Consider the following 10,835-nt stretch of genomic DNA (forward strand, 5'->3'; position numbering starts at 1 on the left):
CGAATCAACAAGTCTAAATTCGTCCTCGCTCGAATTAGCAAGATAAATTCGACCTCGCTCGAATCAAAAAGTCTAAATTCGACTCGCTCGAATTAGCAAAATAAATTCGACCTCGCTCGAATCAACAAGTCTAAATTCGACCTTGCTCGAATTAGCAAAGATCAATTCGACCTTGCTCGAATCAACAAGTCTAAATTAGACCTCGCTCGAATTAGCAAGACAAATTTGACCTCGCTTGAATTAACAAGTCTAAATTCAACCTCGCTAGAGTTGGCGAGTCAAATTCGACCTCGCTCGAATTTTAGAAAGCTACATTCGACCACGCTTGAATTAACTACCGAAAGTCGGGAACTTATTGCAAGAAGATCCTAGAAATTCGAAAAGAAAAGAGAAGGAAAAGCCAAAGACGTACAACCAAGGACAAATCAACTGTTCCGTTCAAAGGAAAAATAGCGTCTTACAAAGGGTTAAAAGGGGGTCCCACCTAACTAACTAAGTACAGAAAAACTAAATACAAGAGGAAAAATTAAGTACAAAAGCTCACTCAGCATTATCCCCCTCCACACCATCATCTCTCACTCTGCTTGGTTCAGCGGCTTCACCTTCACCATCACCATCTCCATCAAAATGTTCATCATCAAAGGTAAGCCCGTCCTCGCCCTCATGGTCTCCACCGGCCTCCGGTGTCGCGGTGTCATAGCCGCAGGCAAGCCGGGCCTCACGCGCTTTAACACGAACTTCTTTGAAAGCAGCTTTAGGAACATTCCATGTTGCCAACAAGCCCTTATATATATCCCACTGAGCCTCAGCGTGGATCCACATCTCGTACAAAGGGTGAGGAACGTCAACAGAGGTAGACACCGGAGGAGTCAAAGCCAACAAGTGCGCCCTCTCAGCCTCGAGAGCAGCAATTTGATCGCCCAGGCTCGAGACGTCTCTCTCAAGCCCACAAATTCTCTCATCAAGTCGTGCCTCCCTCAGAGTGGCCGTTTCCATCTTAGTTGCACGTTCAGACCTGAGAACGCGGATAGAATCTTCCAATGCCGCAGCCCTCACCAAGGCCGCTACTCGGGATCCCTCAGCCCTCTCCAACTCGGTCACCTTCTTAGCCAATTCAACACTTAGACCGATGACTCTAGTGGCACTCTGCTTAAGCTCCGCCCGTAGGGCCACCACCTTCGCCTGAAGATCAACACACTCAGCCACAACCCCTTTGCCCAGCTCGAGCTCTTCTTCTTTAGCCCTAAGCAGCCCCTCGAGTTTGTTGCATCTGCCAATGGACCGGATCATGACCTCTCCTCGCGGCGGATACTCTCGGTCTCCAAAATGAAAGTTTGAAGAAAGAAGAGAGAATAGAAAGAGAAAGTCAGCAAGAGTGGAAAACGTAAAACGAAGAAAGCAATAAACTCACCCTCAAAGCCATTCTGGCTACGCCCCGTGATAAGCCAACATCATTGATCTCCTGAAGGGCCCTGCTTTCAATAGAGGAACAAAGATGGGCAAATTAGGGCACCAGGATCACCGTGTCCTCCACCAAATCGCAATCCGAAGAAATCTCGATCACGCTGGAAGAATCGTCCGTTCTAGCCTCCTCCCAAATGAACCTCGCCTCAAACATGCTTATGTCCTCGGGGTCAATATCTGAACCGAATTCATAGTCGTCTATAACCACGACTTTTTCCCTCTCGCTGGCCGAAGAGGGAGCACATTCCTGTTGTGAAGTTGATGGACCACTCAGAATGATCGCAGCAGCCTCCGAGCTCTGCCCCTACCACGGTAGACTCTCCCACGCCAAAAACGGGCACCACCTCCATGCCCCAGGGGGATATATTCTCCTCATCTAAATCAGCATCACCAGCAGGCTCAGACACTGCCAACACGGGATCGCCCCTCGAATGCCCCTCGATCTTGGGTACCCCATCAACCCTTATTCTCCGCCTTTTTAATGGAGCTTCTTCGCCATCGTCTTAAGATGATCCGTCCACCAAATGAACTACGGGAATCAAAGCTTCCGCTTGATGAGCAACCTCACGACGATCGAATTCGGGAGGGGCTATAGTCTGTAAAGTAGTAGCGGCCTGAATGCTCTCATTTGTAGCCGCAATCGGATCCCTCGCCCTCCTCGTGACTCGCCGACCTACCAACGAGAGAAGCTTAAACCAAAAAGGAAATAGGGGGAGGAAAATACAGAACAAAGGGCAAAGTGACCAAGGGCAAGACGAGGTGACTCACCAGCAGAGGGTCTACGCCCAAATCTCTCATGGAACGACGACCATTCACAAATCCCCATCATATGGGCAAAACCTGGCTCACCTCGCGAATATCAGCGACTAGCGGAGGAGGTGCCTTCTCGACTGCAAAATAGAGAAAAAGGGAAAAAGAAGAGCAATCAGATTACCGGAAGGGGACAACAAAAAGCCGTTTGAGAAAAAAATATACAAAAACTTACGGGCATAATTCCACTCCTCAGAAAACCCGTTAGGATTTGACACCACGTGCTCCGTCCTCGCAAAGAAGAAGTTCTCCCAAAAGCGATGATTGGTCTTATCATCCATCTTCACCACCAAGCCCTCGGTCCCGCAGTGGCAAAGATGTATCATAGTACCCCTATAAAAACTGGGTACGAAGAGGTGAAGCAAGTGATGGAGAGAAATCCCCCAGCTGGACAATTCTTCGTACTTGGTAACCATGAGGAAGAGCTTGTATATATACAGAGAGAGCTAAGCCGGGCACACCCCATAATAGCGACAGAAGTCCTCCGCCGGGGAAGGAAAGGGAAGTGTGTAACCGATGACAAACGGGTACGCATAAAACTCACAGTACCCCGGGCGATGTATCTGCACGACATCGTTACCCGCAGGAATGAGTTCAACATGTTCAGGAATCCTCCACTTAGCCTTAAGCACAGAAAGCACCACAACATCCATTACGAAAATGACGGGCTCAGGATCGACGTCAAGTAAGTTCTTGAAATCAGTCCTGGATTTCCCCGAGCATGGAATTATCTCATCCACAATGGGAAAATTCTCATCTTCTACAATGGATGTCCCTTCTTCACCAGAGGACAAATCCATTTCTGACACAACGGTACCGGTGACTCTATCGGAGTTAGAAGATGCACTAGCCATGTATTCTTTGGTTATATAGATGGTAAGTGCTAAGGTGGAAGGGGTAACAATGGCAAGAAACTTCAAAAGGAGAGATATGGAGATGTAAGAATCTGAAGAGGGAGGAAAGAAATGCCTGGAGTTTTTTGAATAATTTATAGGAAACACAACACCCAAACGAGAAGTTCTCTTCTCTATTTATAAGAATACAAGCACCCTGAGTGGGAAAACCAAACGCCGCCACATTAACTCCAAAACAGAAGAGGCACAGGAAACGACGTAACGTATAGGGAACGTGCGCCATAATGACGCATGACAATTTGACGTTATTTCAAACTGACGTAACGAGCAGGTATGGCTCTCAAAGCATCACATCGTCATCTCGTTATGAAGGGTTCGCCCCTCGACCTAGATACTCAAATTTCTCAATTCGTAAACTGGCGTAGTCCGCCCATCAAGCTCGTCCAAAGACGACCCCGACAGGCAGAGGGACTAAATATATAGGTCAAAATCTGATCAAAGGAATTCTACTTAAGGGAGAACGACCAGGGTTCAATCAAGCCGAAGTCACGTACAGGAAATAATATATCAGCGAATGACGCAGCTCGGCACGAATGGCTAGTTCAACACTTAGACATTTCAGACGAATACTCTAGATGATATTTCAAGAACTTAGGTACTCCGGTTAAGGACCATTGGGTAAGGGAAATGTTTTGTATAAAAATCATGAGAGAAAATAACAAAAGGGGGGCTGAGAGGAACACATACATAGACATTCATCCCTCTGAAGGAGAAGATGTTCCATCCTCCCAGGCTCTTCGCCAAAAGGGGGATAAATCTCAGGATCTTGGCATTTATCTGTAGTTCAACTTTATCAAATGTATGGTGGTCTATCTAGTTCAAGAATGGTGATTCCTTTCCTTGTATTTGTCGTTATCATTTGATATTATTAAAGCCATCTTCATTTTCTTACATTATGGAATACAATCGCGACTGTAATCAAATTTTACGTTCAGCTATGCTTGTCTATTCTTGTCTTCTGTCTCAGATCTAGAATAAATTATCTCTGGCTAGGATTTACCCCATATCTTCTTATTTAATTAGTTTAATAAAAAAGCTTGAAACTTTTTGGTCAAACAATATGTTCTAAGAGTATTTACACACAACCACACTAGAAATTTATATTTACACGTCAATTTATTTTGGAATTTGAAAAATCAAGAATTTATTGCCAAGATTTAAAAAAATATGAAATTTTCAACTATAGGATTTATATAAGGATAACATTTACGTCAAATGTTCGGGTGAAGACAGTGAGAGGAGACTCGAAACATTTTCCAGTTGGGATGGGGTTGCACAAAGGATTTGCGCTCAGCCGTTCTTATTTGCTTTGGCGATAGATACGCTGACGCGTCATATTCAAGGGGAGGTGTCATAGTGTATGTTATTCGCTGATGACATAGTACTGATTGATGAGACGTGAGGCAGTATAAATGACAAGTTAGAGGTTTGGAGAAAGATCTTAGAATCTAAAGGTTTCAGGTTGAGCAAGACTAAGATGAAGTACTTAGAGTGCAAGTTTAGTGATATGATGGGGGGATGGGGGCTGATATAGACATGAAGTTTGATTCACATGACATCCCTAGGAGAGGAAGTTTCAAGTATCTCAGGTCAGTTATCCAAGCGGACGAGGAGATCGATGAGGATGTCACATACCGTATAGGAGCGGGGTGGATGAAATGAAAGTTAGCATCCAGCGTCCTGTATGACAAGAATGTGCCATCAAAACTTAAAGGTCAGTTCTATAAGGCGGTGGTTAGACCGGCTATGCTATATAAGGCAGAATATTGTCCAGTCAAGAACTCCCATATCCAGAAGATGAACGTAGTCGAAATGATGATATTGTGATGGATGTGCGGGCACACTAGGTTGGATAGGATTAGGAATGAGGATATTCGGGAGAAAGTGGACATGGCCCATAGGAAGGATAAGATGCGTGAAGCGAGGCATAGACGGTTCAGGCATGTGAGAAGGAGAAGCCCAAATACCCCAGTGAGGAGGTGTGACCGGCTGGCTCTGGCAGGTAGGAGAAGAGGTAGAGGGTGGCCTAAGAAGTAATGGGGAGAGGTGATCAGGCAGGACATGACGTGGCTTCAGCTTACCGAGGACATGATTAGGGTAAAAGGGTAATAGGTCGTAGTGTATTTTTCTGATCTGTTCCAGGTTTATTAGGGCGAGCTAACTAGTACATTATCTTCTATTCTTAGAGGGCTAGTATTAGGGTTGTTTTTTTGCAGTACTATCTTCCGCTTTATTTTTCTAGATCTCTGTCGTGTTACTGCTTCTTGATATTGTTTTTGATATTGCTATTGCTTTCTTCCTTTTGAGTTTTTCTCGGTTCATACATTGCTGTTATCTTTTTCCTAGCCTTGTTGTTGTTATTTACTTGTTCCTATTCTTCCTCTCGAGCCGAGGGTCTTTCGGAAACAACCTCCCTATCTCCCCAAGATAGGAGTAAGATCTGCGTACACATTACCCTTCCCAAACTCCGCTTGTGGAATTTTACTGGATTGCATTATTGTTGTTGTTAGCCATGGACCATGGGTTATTGAATAATGAGACAGTCGATCAATCACCTGTTAGTTTTGTAAGCATCAAATTCCGTCTGATGCCACTTCTCACAGCGATCTCTTGACTTTTCTTTATAGTATATAATAAAACCAAATGTAAAATGCGTTGAACATCTTGTAATTTCTAAGATGTCGCCTATGCTTAATGATTAAGTCGATATATTCTTTTGCATCATTATATTAGAAACTGCTCATTGATCGTAAAAGGACACATTAAAACAGCTGTGAACTCAATTTAAAGTATAACAAGAAATGTTTATTAGCGTACGTACGACTTTCGCGAGTTTTATTATTTTTGGATAAATCCTCATCATTAAGAAAACTATATATAATAATCTTCTCATTTTGGTTTCTTAACTGGCACCGTTTCTTCTTTTATTATTGTATACGATCGAAATAGGTTTCGACCTTAGCACGTTCGATCGAGTTCAAACGATGATTTATCAAAGTGAGATTCCGAAGGTGAAAGTACTAATTAACATTAAATTTAGGTAATCACTCCTCTTAATTAGTACCAAATTAAACTGAGGAGCATGTGCGTTACACACAGTATTGCCATGCCTAGATGCAAAGTACTTTCAGAATTTAATCATAGTCCAACAACAACATACCCAATAAAATTACACTAGTGGGATCTGGGGAGAGTGGAGTGTACGCAGATCTTATCCCTACCCCAAAAAAGATAGAGAGGCTATTTCCGGGAGACTCTCGGCTCAATAGGAGAGACAATAATATCAAAAAAGAAACAAGAGAATAGACATAACAATAAAAGATGCCAGAAAGAAAAATACCAATAACGAATAAGTGAAAGGACAATAATATAAAACTATACAAAACAACAATGTGAACACAACATAGACCGCTAACAAACCTAAATAAAACTCTATCAGACTACCCGGTACAAAGAGGGAGGAACTCTCGACTACCCCCTAGCCGACCACCCTAATGCTCGACCTCCACATGTTCCTATCAAGAGCTATGTCCTCGGAAATCTGAAGCCACACCATGTCCTAGTCTGATCACCTCGCTCCAATACTTCTTAGACCGCCCTCTGCCTTTTCTCGTACCTGCCAAAGTCAACCGCTCACACCTCCTAACCGGTGCATCTAGGTTTTTTCTCCGCATGTGTCCGAACCATCTAAGTCGCGCTTCCCGCATTTTGTTGTCCACGGGAGCCACGCCCACCCTCTCCCGAATATCTTCATTCCGAATCTTATCCAGCCTAGTGTGCCGATACATCCATCTCAACATCCTCATTTCTGCTACTTTCATCTTCCGGATATGTGAATTCTTGACTGGCCAACACTCAGCTCCATACAACATGGTCGGTCTAACCACCGCTCTATAGAACTTATCTTTGAGTTTCGGAGGCACCTTCTTGTCACACAGGACTCCAGACGCTAACCTCCATTTCATCCACCCTACCTTAATACGGTGCGTTACATCCCCGACGATCTCCCCATCTCCCTGGATAATTGACCCTAAGTACTTAAAACTTTCTCTCTTGAGGATGACCTGTGAGTCAAGCATGACTTCCACATCCGCTTCCCCCGTCACGTCGCTGAACTTACATTCCACATATTCCGTCTTAGTCCTACTCAACTTGAAACCTTTAGACTCCAGGGCCTGCCTCCATATCTCCAGTCTCCCATTAATGCCACCTCATGTCTCATCAATCATAACTATATCATCAGCTAACAACATACACCATGGCACCTCTCCTTGAATATGGTATGTTAGTGCGTCCATCGCCAGAGCAAATAAGAACGGGCTGAGTGCAGATCCTTGGTGTAACCTCATAACTATCGAAAAAGGCTCTGAGTCACCTCCCACAGTCCTAACCCGAGTCATAGCTCCATCATACATATCCTTTATCGCCTTAATGTAAGCCACCGGCACACCTTTCGCCTCCAGACACCTCCAAAGGACGTCCCTAGGGACCTCGTCATATGTCTTCTCTAGGTCTATAAACACCATATGCAAATCCTTCTTCCTATCCCTGTATAGTTCCACCAACCTCCTGATAAGGTGGATAGCTTCCGTAGTAGAACGACTCGGCATGAACCCGAACTGATTTTCTGATACCGCCTTCCTTATCCTCCTTTCCACCACCCTCTCCCAAACTTTCATGGTATGACTTAGTAACTTGATACCCCTATAGTTGTTACAATTCTAGATATCCCCTTTGTTCTTGTACACCGGAACCATTGTACTCCAGCGCCACTCATCAGACATTCTCTTTGTCCTGAAGATAACATTAAACAACCCAGCCAGCCACTTCAAGCCTGCTCTACCCGCATATCTCCAAAACTCTACTAGAATCTCGTCTAGTCCAGTCGCTTTGCCCCGACTCATCTTACTCATCGCACCCACGACCTCCTCAACCTTAATGCGCCTACAATACCTAAAGTCTTGGTGACTCTCGGAGTGCCCCAATTTCCCTAACACGACGTTTCCATCCCCCTCTTCATTTAGAAGTTTATGAAAGTACGACTGCCATCTTTGCCTAATCTAGGCCTATTCCATCAATACTCGACCGTCCTCGTCTTTGATGCACACAAAATAACTTTCAAATAAGTATAAGGAAAGAAAAAATTGACGCTAAAAACTTGTTTTTGTTATAGCCTTGCTACGCATTTCAAATTTAAATATTTAAAAAAAATCCTAATTTATGTGAAAAGAAAAAACGTCTCTTTTATTTAAACTTTTATTTTCAGATTAACCAAAATTTAGCGTTAACATAACAACTGAGCTTGCATCTAGTTGTAATCTTTAATCTAGTTTAGTTCTAGAGCTTATTTGGCTTAGCTAATCTAAAGTAGGTGATAAGCATTAAGGGTTGAAAAGTACTTTTAAGTGCTAAAACTAATTTAATAAATAATAATTATGAATTTGAATAAAAGTACTGAAACTGAAAATAAGCAATTGAGGTGTGTAGCAAGAAAATACCAGTAAGCAACTTTTATGTTAAAATGACCCAAATGCCCTCAAAGCTGTTACACTAACAAGAGATTTTACAATTTTTTAAATTTCATATTGATTTAAATACAAAATAATTTATGTCTCTTATTATTTTTAATACAAAATTAATTACCCAATTTTTTTTAAATATAAATTTATTTGTTAAAATAAAATCATAACCTATAATATAGTAATTACTAATAATTTGACGAAATTTTTCAGTAAAATATATACTTAAGTAGTACACATAATATTAAGTTCAAAACTAAAGCTAATAATCATAAATAGATCATCTTCTTTGACTTTATACAAATATATCATTAAGGTTTATGAACTTTAAGTTTATTGTTTTCTTCACTGGTGTTTCATAGGCAAAAGTTTTCATAGAAATAAAAAATAGATGTCAGTCATATTTGGATAGAAAACACAGAAAACTTAAGAATTTGGAAAACAAGTTACCGCATAAATAACTAGGTTTAAAATGAATCTAAAACATTAAGGAGATGAAGAAGGGTGATTTACAAAGAGAAAGATTCATATCCAAATGGAAATTTGATTTCAGTTTATGTAGAGGAGCCGTAAGAAATCTTGATTGCGACGATGATGTTGCTGTGCCTAAAAGAAGTCATAGAAGATGAGAGAGAAGTCTTGGAGAGGGTTAGAGGTTTTTCAGTAAGGGTATTTGGGGATGGCGAAATAATATCAGGGATATATACTATAGTAAAATATTTGATCAAAACGAAAGTACTGACAAACTGAAAATTTATAATTTGGACGTGATCCATGATTTTTGATTTATTTTGGCTTACAATAACTAATAAGCACTTAACTTAATGCATTATGGATATTTATCAAACACATAAATAAGTCAAAATATACTTATAAGTCAGTTTGACTAATTAGCACAGCAAAACACCCTCTTAGTTACCCTTAAAAGGCAGAGGAATACTTACCTTGTTTTTTTTTTTATGCCTGCTCCACCCAGAGGATTCATAGTATTCCCACGATAAATACTACTCGCATTTAGTGTTTGTGTTAAATCAAAAAATGATTTGAAAATATATACTAACTTAATCATGTTCAGTGACAGCAATAAATGTGTGTATGGAAAACAATTATCTTATATTCATTGGTTTGATGTTAACACCGTATAAACTTTCACTATATTCACAAGAGAAATTTTATTTTGCATTTCACATTCCATGTCATACTTATGTGAGGCCCATGACTACTTGACAAGTGGATTCATGGGTCTCATTTGTTTACTTTGAAGATAAAACTAAAAAAGATAATTTAAATATTAATTTAATATGCCTAATTAAGGACAAAAATAAGTAATAACATAATAATCAAAATGGTAAGAAAATACGCATTTAAAAAGCTAAATGTTCTTTTCCTTCCGATCGACACATGAATTTCAGAAGCTAAAACATATACTCATATTTGAGTTGGAAAAATATGTTGACTTATAAATTCTTTTTTTTCCAGATATGATAAAAGAACTTTGTTTAACAATTTTTTTTGAAACTTTTTTGGACCATTTCTCGATTGAAACTTTTTTAAGACCATTTCTCGCTTTTAACTTTTTTCAGTTGACAAGAGCTTGAAAAATAATTATCTTGTTATGCTTAACGATAATTAAATATATTTAAAAAGTAGGAAAAGTTATTATTGATTGTTTAGAAAGTAATTCACATTAGTATAATAGAAATGAACAATTACAGAATTATCAGATAAGAAAAAATAATATAAAACGTCTAATACTTATTAACTCATTAAATTGTTACTTGCTAGCATTCTTCAAGCTTCTCTCCAGTAATATAATTTCACTCCATCTGTGGAGCCATAAAAGTTTCAATGACGGTGATGGTCTAATCGAGGAATGGTAAAAAAAAATTCAATCCAAAAATGGTCTAAAAAAATTGCAAAAAATTTGTTAAACAAAGTTTTGTTTTCATTCTAACCAAAAAAAAAAGAATTTATAAGTTAGCACAATTTTCCAGCTCAAATATATGTTTTAGCTTCTCAAATACATGTGCCGATCGGAAGGAAAAGAACTGTTAACTTTTTAAATGCATATATTTTCTTACCAATTTAATTATTATGTATATTACTTATTTTTATCCTTAACTAGGCA

The sequence above is a fragment of the Nicotiana tabacum genome, chromosome 20 (assembly GCF_000715075.1).
Source record: "Nicotiana tabacum cultivar K326 chromosome 20, ASM71507v2, whole genome shotgun sequence".
In the NCBI taxonomy this organism is placed as follows: Eukaryota; Viridiplantae; Streptophyta; class Magnoliopsida; order Solanales; family Solanaceae; genus Nicotiana; species Nicotiana tabacum.